The following is a 21,414-nucleotide window of genomic DNA, read 5'->3' as shown; positions in this document are numbered from 1 at the left end:
TATTGCTAATAGGAACATCTGAAGAAGAATAGAGTTGAGATAAGTGAGTGAGAAACCCTATAGAAGGGAGAGTCGATCTGAGAGATGATTGCTGATTGCTTTAATAAAAATTGTATCCGTGTTTTATCTGAGATGGTTTGAGTGATTTTTTCTACGTGACTATTTTTGTTTACGATGATGTGAGTGTGATTTGTTTTGTGTTATCTTAACACGGTTTATTTTCGAGATTTTGGAGAACGAGATTATTTTTAAATCGGGAAATGGCGTACAGCTATTTTTTTTATTTTGCATATCAGTTTTTTTTATGAGAAATATTTTACTGAGATATATATATAAATAAGTTTATGATGAGATGAGATATTCCAATAGTTTGAGCTATTGTTTTTTTTTTTTTGATGAGGTTAAAAATTCCTTTCCTTTCGATAATTTTGTAGCAGCTCTGGCGTAGCTGAGCTCTGCTCTGGAGGCAGAGCTGAAAACTGAGCTCTACTCTGGAAGCAGAGCTGAAGTTGAACCGAGCTCTGCTCTGGAAGAAGAACTGATGTTGAGCCGAGCTCTGCTCTGCTCTGACGACAGAGCTGAAAACCCGAGCTCTGCTCTGGTGACAGAGCTGAAATCGAGCTCTGCTCTGGCCGAGTCAGTTAGCTCTTCTCTGCCGAGTCAGTTAGCTCTGCTCTGCCGAGTCAGTGAGCTCTGCTCTGCCGAGTCAGTTAGCTCTGCTCTGGTGAGACAGTTAGCTCTGCTCTGGCCGAGTTAGCTCTGCTATGGTGATTCAGTTAGCTCTGCTCTGGCCGAGTTAGCTTTGCCCCGGTGAGTCAGTTAGCTCTGCTCTGGCCGAGTTAGCTCTGCTCTGCCGAGTCAGTCAGCTCTGCTCTGATTTGCGAGCTCTGCTCTGGATGTGAGCTCTGCTCTGGGTGTGAGCTCTGCTCTGGTGCGGAACTGACTTAGAAAGATAAGATTTTTTTTAAGCAAGTGGATTAGGAGGTTGGAGTTAAGGGGCACATGCATTAATTAGCATTTATTATAAAGTGAAAATGTTGGGATAACACTTTGATTCAAGTGGGATTAAATTCTTGAGCAAGTCATTATCCTAATTCTATAAAAAACTCACGCACACCCTCCCTTCTCCTCCCCATTCTCGGCCTCCCCTCTCTCTCTATACTCTCTTTTCCTCCATTGATGTCCATTGAAGAAAGCTTAGAGAAGCTTCATCAAACACTACTATGAGATAATCCACCATCCAATCCAATCAAATACTATCATATCTCATCAAATTCAAGAAGCTAGAGCTAAGATCAAAGTTGGAGCAAAGTCTTGATCACCTTATAAATCCTTGAGTAAGTGATCTTAGATTATTTATTTGATCATATTAATGATATGTGAATGAGTATATGATCATGATTGAGCTAGAAAATCACCAAACTTATTCCTAGGAAATTTTCGAAAATTAGGGGCTTGAAACCCTACGAATTTTGTTGTTTATTTTCTTGAATTGGTTTGAGTTATATGATGATGGATTTGAGTTTATGAGATGATCTAGATGATTAATAATGGATGAGATTGAAGCTTGAGGTAGAGAAGTGAAAAATGAAAGTCTTAGTTGAGGAAGAAGATGACATATATGTGTATCTATATGGGATCTTGTTTTATGATGTTCATTTGTGCTAATTGGTAACCTAGGATGTTAGATCTATGATTTGATCAATAGGTTATACATGATTAGTGGTACTTCAAAAGTTTTAGTTTAATAAAAACTAGGGTGATTAATAAATCTATGTGATTAATTGTGTGAAATCATTTAAGTATATAATCTTGAGCATGAAATAAGTATATGTTGAGGATTTTGGCTATGATTTGCCATGGGAATTTAATTGAGTTAAAGTGAGATTTGCTTTTGCTTTGCGTTGATGTTCGAGAATGATATGAGATGAGAAGAGTCGAGGTTGAGTATATTTTTTTTGAATCGCTCGATCGTTTTGATGTGGTTGAGCATATAAAGAGTTTGAGATGAGATTTTGGAGAAATTTCGTAGGCCTTACTGACCTACTGTGATCGACGGTTTGTCGATGTCAAATATCTTTGAACGTTTTATAGAAAGTCTCTACATGGGTCTTGAGTACCCTGGTAACATTTCAAGTCATTTCAACTTCGTTTGATATTTTTTTAAAATGCAAAACCTAAACTGTGCAATATTACCAAGAATTTCAGAAAACATGGGAAAGAGTCATTCATTTCAGTAGCTTCCTATGTGATCTAGCTTTCCAAATTTTTATGGTATCAACCTTATTGTGTTAGATAGATATACACCAAAGTTGAGCCTAGTTGGACAACGTTTACTATTTTTCAAAAATTGTAACTTTCGGTTACACAAAACTGCCATAAATGGTAGATCATGGTAAAAACGTCATATCTCTCAAACCACTTGGAGTTTTCGACTATACTTTTTTTTAAATGAAACTAGACTCGTAGAAATTTCTTTTGGTATGAGTCTCGAGTCCAGGACATGTCGGAGTCAGAACAGTTTAAATTTTGAAGTTGGGTCAGTGTAAAAACAGAGCATGTTTTGATGATGTTTGATTGTGTTTTCTTATGTGCCTTATGTGATTGTGTTGCCTATGTGTTTAAATGAGATTAGACGAGCCTTATATGTGAGATAAATCGAGACTTAGAACCATGATTTTCTTGAAACCTATCCTTGAACTTAAGGATGTGAGATGAGTGGAGGGTTTATATAAAGTTGAGAAGGACATAGAATATGAGATAGAGCATGAGTTAAGGCTTGGGAGTTAGTCAATGAGTTTCTAATCGAGATTCATTTTATGACATGAACTTTCGATGATGATGATGATCCCTGAATACACGAGAAGAGCAAGGAAGTAAGTAACTCCACATTGACGGGAGATTTTGAGTAAGGTCTTCAGGTGGGCAATATTTTGAGTATATGTTTATCGTATGAGCTTTCTAAAATGATTTTATGATGTTATGAGATTAACTAATGTTTTGAGATAAATGATATTTGAGAACTGTTTGACTTGCCAATTTTTGATGTTGAGCTTGTGTGTTACCCTCTACTGATGAGACGAATTCGGTCCTGCCTCAAGCGGGATTTTGTGCACAGAGGTGACTGTGAGCCGTCTTCGGGTCGGCCGGTCACGGTACTTGAGAGGGAGGCCTACTTCTCAGTACCTTTGATGATGAGTAGTGGATGTGGTACATACATGATGAATGTTTAAACTGCGCAGTTACTTATTTATGATGTTGATTATGAAAACTGCATGCACAGATTCATTTATGCTAACTTATTTCTGTGTATTGCTGAGATGAGGCAAGCTTCAAATTTATAGCTCTATGAGCAGCTTTGTTTTTCGGCAATATGTCCACTGAGTATTTATGTACTCACGCCTTGCATGTATTTCTAAACGTGCAGGATAAGCGGAGGGGGAGTATGGTGCGGTGCTGGTGGAGAATGTTTCGGGTTGACGTTTTCTTTCTCTATCGTATGTCTGTTTTGTCAATAGAGTTTTGATATGAAGTTATGTTAAATAGAGTTTGATGTTTAAGATACTTAGTTTCCTTTGAAAATCAAGCAATACACTCACGGTTATATGTCTTCATACATATAATCGATTCGCTTTTTGCTGCGATACTCTGCATATTATTCTTCATTATGAAAAATGAGCTATACCCGTTTTGTTTATGTTCGTGAAATTCCTGATAATTAAAAAGATATAACGATGTTGACGATTTTACCCTTGGATTCATTTATGATGATTTCCTTAACACCTTTTGATGTGAGCTTCCGCTTGATGTTTGACCTATACATCTTGTCTTTTATTCCTTTAAAATAGTCGTATCGATACTCGATCCCCGCTATTACTAGTGTCGGAATCGGGCTGTGACAGAGTGGTATCAGAGTAGGTCGTCTGCTCTGAGTTAAATGCTTGATTGAGTTGAGCTTTTACTTGCTCTTATTTATGAGTTGAGTACTAGTCTAATTTGAGTTCTTAGACTGGTTTGAGAGTCGGTCGAAACAGAACTCCAGCACCCCATCTCCTCCGACTTATCGAGGTAAGAGCTTTTGATGTTTTCTTTTCCGCTTTCATGCTGAGTTTTGAGTTGACCCACTAATGAGTTATGTGATGTTTGATGGCGGAACTATCTGAGCATGATGAGAACCATGAGTTGAGGAATATTTGGGAGTCATGTTGAGGCTAGTATAGCCGTTGCTCCACCGGACCAAATGAGAGAGAGTATGTTGATGATTGTGGTGGAATACCAAGTAAGTTTCATATCCACTTTTGAGAAACACGATGTTTTTGTTTTCAGGATGCAGCGTATTGTTGAAGAAGCAACGAAACGCTGGTTTAGAGAGTATGAGCCAGATAAGGACGATACGCTAGGAGAGTTTCTAGCGCATTACCATCGACGTAGGTAGAGGGTTATTCCCTACGGAATCGACGGAGCGGAAGCTATCGATCTTCTGATTCTGCGGTTACCACCCACGTGGGGAGTTTGGGCCACAACATTCGTCCCCCTATTCGTGGGCACTACGTGGTTGGGAGGAGTGAGGTATGGTGACATTAGCGGTTTAATCGCGACGCTCAGCCATCGTTATTTTGCGTTCGGCGATCCCCCTGCACCGCCGTACGAACTGCCCGATGGGCCAGTCCAGGGTGGATAGTTAGTGGTTGCACCCCCACTGCCAGATGAGCCTTACCCGGTTGCACCACCACCCCCTAGTGAGCCGATGCCGATTATACCTGAGCAGACTGTTTCAGATCCGATAGTTTTCGAGACGTATTCACCGGTTGTGGAGCACGATCCGCTTTCGTATTTGGCGATGATCACATATCCTAGCGCCGACTTACCATTATGGGATTTGACCCCGGTGACGGCACCTTTACCAGTGCTACCTAACAGGTCAACACCGCCGATTGGTTTTACAAAGCCTCAGATTCAGCGAGTATCGGGGCTATCCGATTCGAGAGTTGCCCCAGTGCTAGATTCCGACGTTTTGGCTTTACAGCCTTACACGCACCAGCTCCACTATGCACCTTATCAAGGTGCCCAAGAGGGAGGATCTCGACCTGCGAGGTCAGACAGCGATGAGGAGGATCCGGACAAGGAGACTCCGGATATGACAATTGGACGCAGACGAACCCAGCCCTTATAGCATCAGATTGCGGACGACGGCACCGAGACATGGGTTTCTATTCCCGAGGTGCCGGTTTACTATCCAATGTATGATACGGATGTCGAGGATGAGCCGAGCGACGTAGCGCGTATCGGATCATAGACGAGTATGAAGAGAAAGAGACAGAGCCGAGTGAGGATGCACCGACTGATGATGTTGGAAGTAGGATATCAGGTGATGATGATAACGATGACGAGATGGGAGATTGATAGATGATTACCGAGACTATCTAGAGATGTATTTGTATATTGATAGTAATGCATAGCCAATGTACATAGTTAGAAGCATAGTATAGAACATATATGACGCTTAGTCCCTATGATGCTTGCATAGCGAGAGCATCATTATAGTATAGGGCGTTTTGTACACAGAGAACCTTCGCTTTTGTGTAAGACCTCAAAAGAGAGGCAATTTTTTCCTATGATATAGAGATGACAGTGATGACTAGAAAGCTTTATGTCACATCATAGTTTTGAGATTGATAATTTGATGCATGATGTTAGATGAACGATAGAGATAACGAGAACTATGAGAATTCTATATGAGAAATATAGAATTGAGTTGAGATATAGAGAACTGAGATGAGAATTTAGAGTTTTCATCGCGATTTATAGACACGACCCTAATAGGGCGAACGTAATATGGAGACCTCATGGGATGCATAGATACTATTGACCAATTGTACTTCGTAATAGAGGTACTTTTACCGAGACCGCGTTTAACATCGCTAAGAGTAATAATGAGAGTAGACTTATTGAGTTCCTATCCCGCTTGGTCATTTTTTAAATTCTTCTGCATCCATTTGAACTCCTACATGAGATGAACTATTTGCTATTGAGAAATTTTTCCAGATCCACTGTGTTCGAGCCTGAGTCGTTTGTGTTGGAAATCCTTACCCCTTGATTTAACAGTGGACAATTTATTCATTTTCCACCTAGTGGATTGCTTCTACTTCCAGTATTGATTTACTCCCATCACATCATATCTCAGTTTTTCTCTTAGTTTCTGTTCTAACTGTTGATCTTCCTTTGATTGTAACTTCTTCATTATCCTTGAGATAGCACTGGCTATTATGGAATCATTCCATTACTTGAGCTCGTCTTATTCAAGATCAGATATATTTTTTTTTATTTATTTATCACATCCTAGTCCCTACCACATCCGACAAGAGTTAGGAATGTCTAGGTAACTAGGATGGCATAACTAGAAGAGTATTTGGAAGAAAACACGAGTTATGGGAGCAGTCGTAGAATATTATTACGAGACAAGCACAACTGTTCGACTATGGATTTTCATATATTAGCCAAGTATGTAGAAAGCTAACCATTTCGAGGATGAGAAGAAGTAATGCTAAGCCAGGACAGGCAATAGCAGATTTAAGGAGATCGAGATGACAGATTAGAACAGATGACATTTTCCACGATAGTAGACTGAGATGACGACTAGTATAGAAGTAGCATCGTCGTCGTAGTACGGGATGTTTTATTTCCGTTATGCCCCGCAATTAGTAAGAGTTCTCGAAAGAGAAGATTTTCTTATATGTCTATACGACGATGATCAGAGAGTCTCTATGTTTGAGTAGAGTTTTGAGCTGATGTTACGATGATAGACATGAGATATGTCTTTGACGTTGAGTTATGAGAACTAAGGAAATAATATGATATTGAGTAAGAGACTTATGATTCGTGAGCTATGGGAATTAATTCTAAGGCTGAAATATGTCCCCTTAGGGTTTGCCGAGAAAGAGAACCGATTGAAGAGAGAAATAGAGTTGATGATAAGAGATAAGGCAATAAAACCGTAGCTGAATACAAACGTCAATTTCGCGACTTGGTTCGGTATGCCACACATCGAGAAGAGATGAACAAGAAGATGTCAGAATTGTTTCGATCAAGTTTGAGATAAGAGGTACGAGACGATTTAACGAGTCGGAGTGCGGTTATGTGTACTGGAGCATTAAATAGAGCATTGGATATAGAACTGGCAATGTAGCCAGAGGAAGCGATTTAAGCTTCAGCACCCCAAAACGGTTAAGAGCACTCGAACATTCAATCTATCTTCTTCTGGACGAGGGCAAGAAGGAAAGAGAAAATGGGACAGAATACCTGCTACACCTGTCGAGGGGACGGGCACTACTCAACTAGTGTCCGAATCGTCAGCAAAGTGGAAGCGGAGAACGACCGAGTCAGTTTCGGCCGCAGCTCAAAGCAATGGAAGGAGTCCTACCGCTACCGCCCCCACAGCGACAACAGCCAGCCTATCGACCACGTCAGTCAGGAAGGCAGCCGCAAGCTCCGCAGGCGAATCAATCCCATCATCAGAGAGTGTTGCGCTTGAGCAGAAGGCTCAGGACAAGAATCGAAGAAATCTAGCAGAACCACTACGGTCTCACTCGTATGTCCTGATTTAGAATTCGAGCTAGAATCGATTAAGCTCAAGGCTAAAAACCTAAGGATGATGTCTTTGTGGCACATAGATATTATTTTAGGAATGGATTGGTTAGAGGAGAACCATGCGACGATACAATGCAAGGAGAGATGAATATTGTTTCAATTTCCAGGCCAAGAGCCTACTTTGTTTATGGGCGTTGAGAGAAAATGGAGAAAGCCGCCAATAATTTCGGCGCTTCAAGCTGAAAGCTTTTGCAGAGAAAGGATACAACCGCGTATGTTGTATACCTGAATCAGAGTGAGGAGTCCAAAACAAACATAGATGACGTACCAGTCGTGCGAGAATACAAAGACGTTTTTCCTAAAGCTTAACCAGGATTACCCCAGATCGATAGCTCGAGTTTACGATTGATCTTGAGCCCGGAGCCGCACCGACATTAAAGGCACCATATGGAATGGCCCCGGCAGAGTTGCAAGAGTGAAGCTGCAACTTCAAAAATTGCTAGATTTGGGCTTCTTTCGACCTAGTGTTTCCCCGTGGGAAGCACCGGTTCTTTTTATTAAAAAGAGGGATGGTAGTTTGAGGTTATGCATTGACTACCGCGAGTTGAATAAGGTGACACTGAAGAATAAGTATCCGTTATCTCGGATCGATGATTTATTCGATCAACTCCAAAAAGCGAGCACTTTTTCAAAGATTGACTTGAGAACGGGGTATCATCAGCTGAAGATAAGATCGGAAGATATTTAGAAGACGGCATTTCGTACGAGATACGGGCACTATGAATTCATAGTCATGCCTTTTGGATTGACGAATGCCCCTGCAGTGTTCATGGATCTCATGAACCGAGTCTTTCACAAATACATGGACAAGTTCGTGTTAGTATTCATAGACGACATTCTGATTTACTCAAAGAGTAAACGAGAACGCGAAGAGCAGTTGAGAATCGTGTTAGAGAGATTGATAGCTGAAAAGCTATAAGCTAAGTTCAGCAAATGTGAGTTTTGGCTTAAAGAAATCAATTTCCTTGGCCATGTCGTTTCTGCGAGAGGAATCGAAGTAGACCCAGCAAAAGTTCAAGCGGTAGAGTGGAGAGCACCGACTACACCGCATAAAATCCGTAGTTTTCTGGGATTAGCAGGGTATTACCGAAGATTTATTAAGGGCTTTTCGAAAATCGCTAAGCCATTGACACACCTGTTAAAGAAAGAAGTTATATTTGAGTGGACGAATGAGTGTGAGTTGAGTTTTCAAGAGCTGAAGAAGAGAGTTACCACTGCCCCAGTTTTAGTTGTTCCAAAGGATAACAAAGAGTATGCAATCTATACAGACGTATCGAAGAATGGACTGGGTTGTGTACTGATGCAAGATGGAAGAATTATTGCATATGCCTCACGACAACTCAGGCCGCATGAGATGAATTATCCGACGCATGATTTAAAGTTAGCAGCTAGTGCATGCTTTGAAGATCTGGAGATACCATCTTTATGGAGTACGGTGTGAGATATACACCGATCACAAAAGTCTCAAATACTTATTTGAGCAAAAAGATCTAAACATGCGATAGAGAAAATGGCTAGAGTAGGTGAAAGATTATGATTGTGGGAAAAATTATCACCCCAGAAAAACTCACGTTGTCGCTGATGCATTGAGTAGAAAGAATCAAGGAGAGTTAAGATTTTTCCTCACGCAAGAAGAAAACTTGATCAAAGAATTCGAGAGATTGAGATTTGAGGTAGTGATACCACCTCAAACGATGAAAATAGTGATTTCTATACTAAACATTACATCTGACCTACGGTCAAGGATAATCACAATTCAAAGAGAGGATGGAAAGATGGAGAGGTTACGAATGAATATTTGAACCGAGAGGATGGAGAATTATCAAGAAGCGGCAGATAATGCCATATTATTTGATGGAAGAATGTGTGTGCTTGATAGAGAAGAGCTGAAAAATGAAATCATGAGTGAAGCTCATGACACCCCTTACACAGCACACCTAGGAGGTACAAAGAAGTACCAAGATTTAAAAACGAGATTTTGGTGGGAAGGAATGAAACGAGAGATAGCAGCCTTTGTTGAGAGAAGTTTGGCATACCAGCAAGGGAAATCATTACATCAATGACCCCATGGCAAGTTACACCCATTAGAAATTCCTGAGTGGAAAGGGGATCATATAGCCATGGATATTGTGACTGGATTGCCAAAATCAAAAACAGAAAACACAACTATTTGGGTAATCATAGATAGATGGACAAAGAGTGTACATTTTATACCAATCCCGATTACCTATGGATCTGACAAGTTAGCTCAGATTTATATCCGAGAGATAGTGCGATTGCACGGAGTACTGATGACGATTACATCAGATCGAGATTCCAGATTTACTTTATGTTTCTGGACGAGCATGCAAAAAGAGTTGGGTACTAAACTGAATTTTAGTACAACCTTTCATCCGCAGACGGATGGACAGTCCGAAAGGACTATACAAGTTTTAGAAGACGTGATTAGCATTGTTGTGCTAGATAGAGGAAGTCAATGGGAGCAAGTTTTACCCCTGATCGAGTTTGCTTATAATAATAGTTTTCAATCAACTATTAACATGGCTCCATACGAAGCCTTGTATGGACGAAAATATAGATCCCCGCTTTTTTTTTGGATGACGTTGGGGAGAGAAAAAGTGTTTGGACCAGAAGCTATTGAAGAGATGATCGCCATTGTGCGACAGATTCAACAGAGAATTAAAGAAGCACAAGATCGCCAAAAGTCTTATACAGACCCCAGACGAACAGAGATTCATTTTGATGTAGAAGACGAAGTCTTTCTGAAAGATTCCCCATCCAGAGGAGTACATCGTTTTGGAATAAGAGGAAAACTCAAACCGAGATATATTAGACCCTAAAAAAAATACTCAAGAAAGTAGGCCCTGTTGCCTATAGACTTGCGTTGCCTTCGAGCTTCGCGAACGTTCATAACGTTTTCCATGTTTCACAATTAAGAAAATACGTGTTTGATCCAAAACACGTCATTCATCAAGAAGAAGTGTCCCTAGAGCCGGACTTGAGCTACGAAGAGAGGCCCGATGCTATTCTGGACCGGAAGATCCAGCAACTGAGAAACAAGTCAAATTCCTTTGGTGAAAATCCAATGGAGACATCATGGGCAAGAGGAAGCAACATGGGAACTTGAAGAAAAGATGAAAGAGAAATATCCCGAGCTTTTTTTCCCGAAGGTGAATAACTCAAATTTCGGGACGAAATTTTTTTTAAGGGGGGTAGGATGTAACACCCCGTACTTTTATAAGTAGTAGTAGTGTCGAGACACTACAGAGAGTACTACGGTACTGAGATATGAGATTATAATTAAGATGAGATGGAGTTATGATGATAAATAGAAATATTGAGTATTAGAGTTACATTATTTTGATGAGACGAGTTATTATTCTAGATGGAGATATGAGTCTGATAGACTCAATGATGAAGATAGAGATGCTGATTGAATTGAGAAAAGTGCATAATTTATTTTTTTCCGATGACGGATACAGAGGTATCTGTGAGATTAATTGTCCTACTGCTAATAGGAACATCTGAAGAAGAATAGAGTTGAGATAAGTGAGTGAGAAACCCTATAGAAGGGAGAGTCGATCTGAGAGATGATTGCTGATTGCTTTAATAAAAATTGTATCCGTGTTTTATCTGAGATGGTTTGAGTGATTTTTTCTATGTGACTATTTTTGTTTACGATGATGTGAGTGTGATTTGTTTTGTGTTATCTTAACATGGTTTATTTTCGAGATTTTGGAGAACGAGATTATTTTTAAATCGGGAAATGGCATACAGCTATTTTTTTTTATTTTGCATATCAGTTTTTTTTATGAGAAATATTTTACTGAGATATATATATAAATAAGTTTATGATGAGATGAGATATTCCAATAGTTTGAGCTATTGTTTTTTTTTTTTTTTGGATGAGGTTAAAAATTCCTTTCCTTTCGATAATTTTGTAGCAGCTCTGGCGTAGCTGAGCTCTGCTCTGGAGGCAGAGCTGAAAACCGAGCTCTGCTCTGGAAGCAGAGCTGAAGTTGAACCGAGCTCTACTCTGGAAGAAGAACTGATGTTGAGCCGAGCTCTGCTCTGCTCTGACGACAGAGCTGAAAACCCGAGCTCTGCTCTGGTGACAGAGCTGAAATCGAGCTCTGCTCTGGCCGAGTCAGTTAGCTCTGCTCTGCCGAGTCAGTTAGCTCTGCTCTGCCGAGTCGGTTAGCTCTGCTCTGGCCGAGTTAGTTAGCTCTGCTCTGCCGAGTCAGTGAGCTCTGCTCTGCCGAGTCAGTGAGCTCTGCTCTGCCGAGTCAGTTAGCTCTGCTCTGGTGAGACAGTTAGCTCTGCTCTGGCCGAGTTAGCTCTGCTCTGGTGATTCACTTAGCTCTGCTCTGGCCGAGTTAGCTTTGCTCCGGTGAGTTAGTTAGCTCTGTTCTGGCCGACTTAGCTCTGCTCTGCCGAGTCAGTCAGCTCTGCTCTGACTTGCGAGCTCTGCTCTGGATGTGAGCTCTGCTCTGGATGTGAGCTCTGCTCTGGGTGTGAGCTCTGCTCTGGTGCGGAACTGACTTAGAAAGATTAGATTTTTTTTAAGCAAGTGGATTAGGAGGTTGGAGTTAAGGGGGACATGCATTAATTAGCATTTATTATAAAGTGAAAATGTTGGGATAACACTTTGATTCAAGTGGGATTAAATTTTGAGCAAGTCATTATCCTAATTCTACAAAAAACTCACGCACACCCTCCCTTCTCCTCCCCATTCTCGGCCTCCCCTCTCTCTCTATACTCTCTTTTCCTCCATTGATGTCCATCGAAGAAAGCTTAGAGAAGCTTCATCAAACACTACTATGAGATAATCTACCATCCAATCCAATCAAATACTATCACATCTCATCAAATTCAAGAAGTTAGAGCTAAGATCAAAGTTGGAGCAAAGTCTTGATCACCTTATAAATCCTTGAGTAAGTGATCTTAGATTATTTATTTGATCATATTAATGATATGTGAATGAGTATATGATCATGATTGAGCTAGAAAATCACCAAACTTATTCCTAGGAAATTTTCGAAAATTAGGGGCTTGAAACCCTACGAATTTTGTTGTTTATTTTCTTGAATTGGTTTGAGTTATATGATGATGGATTTAAGTTTATGAGATGATCTAGATGATTAATAATGGATGAGATTGAAGCTTGAGGTAGAGAAGTGAAAAATGAAAGTCTTAGTTGAGGAAGAAGATGACATATATGTGTATCTATATGGGATCTTGTTTTATGATGTTCATTTGTGCTAATTGGTAACCTAGGATGTTAGATCTATGATTTGATCAATAGGTTATACATGATTAGTGGTATTTCAAAAGTTTTAGTTTAATAAAAACTAGGGTGATTAATAAATCTATGTGATTAATTGTGTGAAATCATTTACGTATATAATCTTGAGCATGAAATAAGTATATGTTGAGGATTTTGGCAATGATTTGCCATGGGAATTTAATTGAGTTAAAGTGAGATTTGCTTTTGCTTTGAGTTGATGTTCGAGAATGATATGAGATGAGAAGAGTCGAGGTTGAGTATATTTTTTTTGAATCGCTCGATCGTTTTGATGTGGTTGAGCATATAAAGAGTTTGAGATGAGATTTTGGAGAAATTTCGTAGGCCTTACTGACCTACTGTGATCGACGGTTTGTCGATGTCAAATATCTTTAAAAGTTTTATAGCAAGTCCCTACATGAGTCTTGAGTACGCTGGTAAAATTTCAAGTCATTTAAACTTCGTTTGATATTTCTTTAAAATGCAAAACCTAAACTGTGCATTATTACCAAGAATTTCAGAAAACAGGGGAAAGAGTCATTCATTTCAGTAGCTTCCTATGTGATCTAGCTTTCCAACTTTTTATGGTATCAACCTTATTGTGTTAGCTAGATATACACCAAATTTGAGCCCAGTTTGACAACGTTTACTATTTTTCAAAAATTGTAACTTTCGGTTACACAAAACTGCCATAAATGGTAGATCTTGGTAAAAACGTCATATCTCTCAAACCACTTGGAGTTTTCGACTCTACTTTTTTTTAAATGAAACTAGACGCGTAGACCTTTCTTTTGGTATGAGTCTCAAGTCCAGGACATGTCGGAGTCAGAACAGTTTAAATTTTCAAGTTGGGTCAGTGTAAAAACAGAGCATGTTTTGATGATGTTTGATTGTGTTTTCTTATGTGCCTTATGTGATTGTGTTGCCTATGTGTTTAAATGAGATTAGACGAGCCTTATATGTGAGATAAATCGAGACTTAGAACCATGATTTTCTTGAAACCTATCCTTGAACTTAAGGATGTGAGATGAGTGGAGAGTTTATATAAAGTTGAGAAGGAGATAGAATATGAGATAGAGCATGAGTTAAGGCTTGGGAGTTAGTCAATGAGTTTCTAATCGAGATTCATTTTATGACATGAACTTTCGATGATGATGATGATCCCTGAAGACACGAGAAGAGCAAGGAAGTAAGTAACTCCACTTTGACGGGAGATTTTGAGTAAGGTCTTCAGGTGGGCAATATTTTGAGTATATGTTTATCGTATGAGCTTTCTAAAATGATTTTATGATGTTATGAGATTAACAAATGTTTTGAGATAAATGATATTTGAGAACTATTTGACTTGCCAATTTTTGATGTTGAGCTTGTGTGTTACCCTCTACTGATGAGACGAATTCGGTCCTGCCTCAAGCGGGATTTTGTGCACAGAGGTGACTGTGAGCCGTCTTCGGGTCGGCCGGTCACGGTACTTGAGAGGGAGGCCTACTTCTCAGTACCTTTGATGATGAGTAGTGGATGTGGTACATACATGATGAATGTTTAAACTGCGCAGTTACTTATTTATAATGTTGATTATGAAAACTGCATGCACAAATTCATTTATGCTAACTTATTTCTGTGTATTGCTGAGATGAGGCAAGCTTCAAATTTATAGCTCTATGAGCAGCTTTGTTTTTCGGCAATATGTCCACTGAGTATTTATGTACTCACGCCTTGCATGTATTTCTAAACGTGCAGGATAAGCGGAGGGGGAGTATGGTGCGGTGCTGGTGGAGAATGTTTCGGGTTGACGTTTTCTTTCTCTATCGTATGTCTGTTTTGTCAATAGAGTTTTGATATGAAGTTATGTTAAATAGAGTTTGATGTTTAAGATACTTAGTTTCCTTTGAAAATCAAGCAATACACTCACGGTTATATGTCTTCATACATATAATCGATTCGCTTTTTGCTGCGATACTCTGCATATTATTCTTCATTATGAAAAATGAGCTATACCCGTTTTGTTTATGTTCGTGAAATTCCTGATAATTAAAAAGATATAACGATGTTGACGATTTTACCCTTGGATTCATTTATGATGATTTCCTTAACACCTTTTGATGTGAGCTTCCGCTTGATGTTTGACCTATACATCTTGTCTTTTATTCCTTTAAAATAGTCGTATCGATACTCGATCCTCGCTATTACTAGTGTCGGAATCGGGCTGCGACAGAAACTGACGAGTTTGATCAGCTCATGACTGATCACTGTCAGTTGAGGAAAATGTTCGAAGATCTCCTCAAGCAGAATCAGAAAATGGACAAGGAGATCAATGATGAACGAGCTAAGAATCAGACAATCATCTACTTTCCGGATGAAACTTGTCTTGATCAGCTAATCATGGAGAATAGCCGACTGGAGGAAAAGCTCAGAATCTCCAACTCAGAATGTGAGAGAGCATCTCATGAGATCAAGAGGCTCAATCACAAGCTGGAAGAAACAGTTAAGAACTGCATGATGCAGTCTCCCATGATGAGCGACTTTCCATCAAAAGGTCTTGTTAAAAGCATTGGAGGAAAGGTTGCAGCTGACAAAGGAAAGAAGATCATGATCATTTCAAAGGACGATCCTTCTGAAATCACAACATCAGAAGAATCAAGAGATCATGATATGGATGAAGTTCGCAAACGCAGACTGATGGACTTGCAATAGAATAAGGACATCCTAGCAGTGGTAAGTTAACCCAATGTCGTCTCTCAAGGAAGATCTTTAAGGGCTCTTAATTATGTCACAACAAAGCGGTAAAGAACGAATTATTAAACTAAGACTTGTAAAGTAAACTTAACGTGGAATTAAACTTGTAATTAACTTAGGCAGAAAAGAATGAAAGCAAAAACGTAAACAAAAGGAACTTATTAAACCCTAGGCAAGAATTAAACGATTAAAGTAAAGATTAAACGGTTAAAGTAAAGGCAACTAAGAATTTAAATACTTGTAAATAAAAGCTTCTAATCTAATGAACATAAACTAAATTGCATATTTTAAAGGAAAGCATAACCATAATGAAATCGCATAATTGAAAACAAGGCATAAAACGAAAGTGCAGAATTGAAATAGCATAATTTAAAGCAACGCATAAACATAACAAAGCAAAAGAGATTGAAATAAATACGAAATACCGTAAACGTTGCAAAGATGAAATTGTTGTCACTCAATTACAATCTTCGAAACAAAACTAAAGTAAAACTAAACTTTAAATCTAACTAGAACAAAGAACTCAAAAACTTGAAGAACTAAGAAAGCTTGAAAAACCTAAGTCTTTGGTTGCCTTGCGGAAGGATGATTCTCCAAGGTGGAACGAAAGATTAGGTCAAAGATTGATTGTTACATGAATATTTAGACCCTATTTATAGACTTCATTCCAACCTTTATTACCATCAAAATCGGCCCAACAAACATATCTTAAGGAAATAGAATCGTAACAGGGAAGGAAAGTCCATCAAGTCGCGTGCTCTTCAAGTAACGCGGTAGCTCTGGCGAGAAATCGCCAGCTCTGGAAACCTAAGCGGCTCTGGAAAGTTATTCCAGAGCTGGAAGTCAGCTCTGGAAAAATATGTTGACTCTGGAGAGATAAGTTGACTCTGGCGCGTAAAGTCAGCTCTGGCAACTTTTAGCTATGCTCTGACAAGTTTGTTCTGCTCTGGAGAATTTAGCTCTGATAGTGAAGTTCAGCTCTGGAGATGGTCAGCTCTGCTCTGGTACAGACCTATCCGCGCAGCTCTGCTCTGGCGCGGAATTTTAGCTCTGGACACCAACTTTGCGCCTAAGTACGCAATTCTGACCCAAAATCTCCATCATAACACTCTTTCATCTATAAAATCAGAATCTCCTGCAAAGTATAAAACAAACCCATAAACGCACCAATTTCCAGGATATTTAACTTAAAATAAACACATGCAAACCCCCAAAATATGAACAATTAAGCATAAATCACAGCCTAGGGCCTTGACCGGATGGGTGGGTGCTCTCAAATTCAAAATTTTCCTTTTTTTTTTAAATTTTTTTTTTCAAATTCAAAATCATAATTCTAATTTTCCCCCACCCAATTTTATCTAATTCAAATTTCCCCCCACGCAATTTTATCTATAAATACCCCCTTTCTTCCACCTTCAAAACCATCTCATTGTGTTAACAATTCTACACTCTCTTCTCTTCTACTTTCAATTCTCCTCCATTCTTTATGTGCTTTTGCTCTTGTTAAATTGTTCTTGCTCTTGCTCTATAATTCTCTTGTTATTCTCTTGCTTAATTGCTTTACTTTATTGCTCTCTTGCTTACATTATATTACTAGTACTACTACTAAGTACTAATTACTATATACTAATATATATTTCAATGACACTAGCACTACACACACTTGCTTTACTTTATTGTTCTTGCTTTACATTTTATTACTACTACTAAGTACTAAATACTATTACTATCTATTATATTATATATTTAAATTACACTATCAATACACTCACTTGCTTTACTTTATTGTTCTTGCTTTATATTTTATTACTACTAGTACTAATACTAAGTACTAAATACTATCTACTATACTATATATTTCAATTACACTATCACTACACTCACTTGCTTTACTTTATTGTTCTCTAACCTCTATTATCTATATACTATTCTCTACTTGTTTTATTGTTATCATGTCTCATGGTCGTGGTAGTCATGGCAAGTCCCCTATTGCCCACGAGAAACATATTGATAGCACTTCTTCAACTTCTCCTATTTTTCCTCAACATGTTCCTTCATCATCCTCGGACTCTAGGAGACTAGCCCCCATTGCACGAGGACCATATGGCGGACGCCGGGAGGCTGCCAAATTTTTAGGTGAACAATATGATCGAGTAATTCAAGAGGAGGGGGATGCGGCCTTTGCTCGTACTTTGCAAGATGAGGAGGCGACGGAGGAGGAGGATCAAGCACGACACAATGTGGAGGAGGAAATGCCTCCCCCTAAAGGTAAGACTAAATTACTTAGTTCTAACATTTTCAAGTTACATTTTAGGAGAGAACCCGCTCCTCCACATCCAAATGATGGTCTAAATGATCCCGAGAGGTTCAATGCCTATTGTAACTATTGCACCGTTTCTTACCAATGGAAAGAGGGAGGGGGTTATGGCACCCTCTCAAGGCACATGACGAGTAGGCATCCCGTCGAGTATGGAATTACTCCAAATCAAATTCAACTACATCCCGAAGCTTTCCGAGGTAGTCAACAAGGTAGTAATGAACAAGGTAATGTTTTATGGAAATTTGATCAAAAAATGCTCAAGATTACATGGCTCGTTTTGTTTCAATGGAGCATTTGCCTTTTATGTTTGCCGACAAAATGAGTTTTGAACATACTATCCAAAACGCTTATAATCCTGCCGCCAAAAAAATTGGTAGCACTATTATGTGCAAGGTTATTAGGCAACAAGCCGAAGAAAAAAAAAATGTGATTTAAGAAAATATTTTAGCAATTTAAAACAAAATTTTTCTATATGTTCCGACATATGGATTGATTCTTTTCAAAAAAATTCTTATATGGGTATAACTTGTCATTTCAAAAAAATTCTTATATGGGTATAACTTGTCATTGGGTTGACGAAGGTTGGTTAATTCAAAAACGTTTAATTACATTTAGAGATTTTAATGAAACTCATAATGCTACTAACATTGCTCAATTAAATATTGTCGTTTTAAATGAGTATAGAATGTTAAATAAAATATTTTCTGTTGGATTTGATAATGCATCCGCCAACACCGCCTCCATTCCCGAGTTAGCTGCCGCATGCTCACCCATGATTAATGGTAAGTATTTTCATGCTCGATGCATTTGTCATATTTTAAACCGATGTGTACAAGATGCTTATGTTCTTATTGATAATGACGTTAATCCTATTAGACAAGCCGTTAATACTTTGCATAGGAAAGCTAGTATTGCCAAGAAATGGCAAAAATATTGTTGTAAAAAAAAATTAGATATACTAATTTTGTTAAAGATGTTTCCTCATGTTGGAATTCAACATTTGGCATGCTTCAATCTACCATGGATCTTATTGATCCTTTATGTGATTTTTTTAGACAAACACCCGATGCTAACTTGTTTTTATTGCCTTCTTATTGACAAAGATGTGATCATTTATTCCAACTTTTAAAGGATTTTCAAAATGCTACTACGGATTTATCCGGTATTTACTATTGCACTAGTATTAAAGTTATAGAACATTGCATGTTTATTGCTATTACTTTAAATGAATGTTATAAAAATGATGAATTGAAGGACGTAGCATATGCCATGATCCTTAAGTGGCTTAAATAATTTATGGAAATTCCCGATGTATTTTTACTTGCTAAGATTTTAGATCCTACAATGAAAATTGCCGGTGTTTATCGCATGTTAGAAATTTATTATGGTACCTTTAGGGAAATTTATGAAAAAAGAGTAGAAAACAATGAGCAACCAGATTGGTGGCTTCCCGAATTAGATGGTATTAAAATTAGAATAGAGTCCACAATTAGGACCTTATTTAACGAATATGAACAAAAATATATGCATGAAACCCCCTCATACTCTTCATCAAATGTAGGACCTAGTGGTAGTGGCTCATTTTTCTCATTTGGAGGTCGTTTAGATTCGAACAACCAATGGGCTTAAGCCGCTTATTCAATTATGAATACACAAAGGAGCTATACTACTAACTAGTTAGATTTATATTTGTCTAGTACATTTGCTTTCAAAAATGTAGGTGGTCAACAATTCGACGTGTTGAAATGGTGGTCCAACCACGAGAGGGAATATCCCATACTCACGAAAATGGCTAAGGAGTTATTCGCGGTTCCGGCCTCCACTGTCTTCGTCGAGCAAGCATTTAGCGCGGGTGGACTTGTCTTGGACGAAAGAAGAAGCCTAATGGATCCTTGAAACATGGAGGCCACCATGTTGCTTGATGATTGGTCCAAAGCCAACTTGCAAACTCAAGAGAACCAATGGGATCAAGCCGACGAGAGCCCCAACGAGGAATTCACCGAGTCCGAACGATCCGAGACCGAGGAGGACTACGATTAGGTAAGTTAAGGTAAGAGAACTACGTGTGCTTTGTTTCTTCATTATTCAATGGAGACACGTAGGCCACTCAATTTTAATATTTATATTAAAATTGAGCTCAAGCCCTTAATTATATTTTTTCCCCCTCTTAGACAACTTCATTTTGGAAATTGAAATTAGTATAGTCAAAGTGAATCAAATATCAATTAGTTATTTAGTTAGTATTAGTTAGTTTACTTATTCAATTTTCAAGATCATGTAATTTGTATCCTAGTAATATTTTTTTGGTACATAGAATAAATTCAATAAAGAGCTCTATTTTTATGAATTCATTTGAATCTTTGATTGTCAATGTGTGTTCAATATTTTTCTTTTATTGTATTTCAATTCAATTGTCATTTAAAAAAACAGATGACATAAAAAATAGAACAAACTAACTAGTAAGTTAGTTTTCAATTCAATTGGTATTTCTCCTTTATTATAAATTTTCACACATAAAGAAATAAAGAATAAGATTTATTTTGAATTTTTGATTGTCACTTGTAAGTTACTAAGTTATCATATTATTTAAGATTTTTAAGTTGAGTAAATTTGAAAATTATTTTACTTTAGTAATTACAAGCTTTAAAAAAACACAACATATATTTAAAAATTATATGACTGTAGACTATAGTATAAGATTAAGTTATTAAGTACTTTAAGACTTTAAGTTGAGTAATTTTAACATTTTAAGTTTTTTACATCATAATTTATAAGACTATACTTGGTCTGGCCGCAGATTCATGCCGTCTCATGTGGAATCAACGTTGGATAGAGCGTTATTTTCTATGGAGTTCTCCGAACTGTGGCAGCAGGTCTATACGCAGGCTTTTCCGCGTTTAACGTCTGATCATTCGCCCTTGGTGTTTCATTGTACTTCTTCTTATAATGGTCGGCATTTCTTCCGTTTCTTTGATATGTGGACTTTACATCCTGATTTTCTGATCGTTGTTGAAAATTCGTGGAAAGAGAATGTTGATTGTCGCTGCCCTATCTACACGGCTATGTCAAAAATCAAACGTCTCAGAAGTGTTCTTAAATTTTGGAATAAGAATACTTTTGGGAATGTGGATAAAAAAATTATGGAGACACAGCAAGATCTTATGGATATTCAGGCTCAAATCGCTATTGATGGATATACTGAGGAGCTTTTTGAGAAGGAGGTTCAGGCGCAAGCGACCATCAATACCGCCCTCTCGACGAAGAACTCTTTAATGCAGCAAAAGAGTAGAGTTAATTGGCTTAAGGATGGTGATAGGAATACTGCTTTTTTTCACACAATGCTTAAGTATAAGCGAAAGCCGAAGGTTATTTCGCACTTATCGATCAATGGTGATTTAGTTTATGATCAGGAAGAGATTGGAAATCA

General features: G+C 38.3%; 1 long non-coding RNA gene across 1 annotated transcript; it reads left to right on the top strand.

Annotated features, from left to right (window-relative positions):
* Nucleotides 1-938: 938 nt before the first annotated feature.
* Nucleotides 939-14,880, top strand: LOC130992863 (uncharacterized). Its single transcript, XR_009091448.1, has 3 exons — nt 939-1,337; nt 14,102-14,165; nt 14,672-14,880. It is a non-coding gene; the product is annotated as an uncharacterized LOC130992863 (long non-coding RNA).
* Nucleotides 14,881-21,414: the final 6,534 nt, after the last annotated feature.

Source organism: Salvia miltiorrhiza, chromosome 7 (assembly GCF_028751815.1).
Source record: "Salvia miltiorrhiza cultivar Shanhuang (shh) chromosome 7, IMPLAD_Smil_shh, whole genome shotgun sequence".
NCBI classification, from domain to species: Eukaryota; Viridiplantae; Streptophyta; class Magnoliopsida; order Lamiales; family Lamiaceae; genus Salvia; species Salvia miltiorrhiza.
This window is presented reverse-complemented; position numbering and strand designations above follow the sequence as displayed.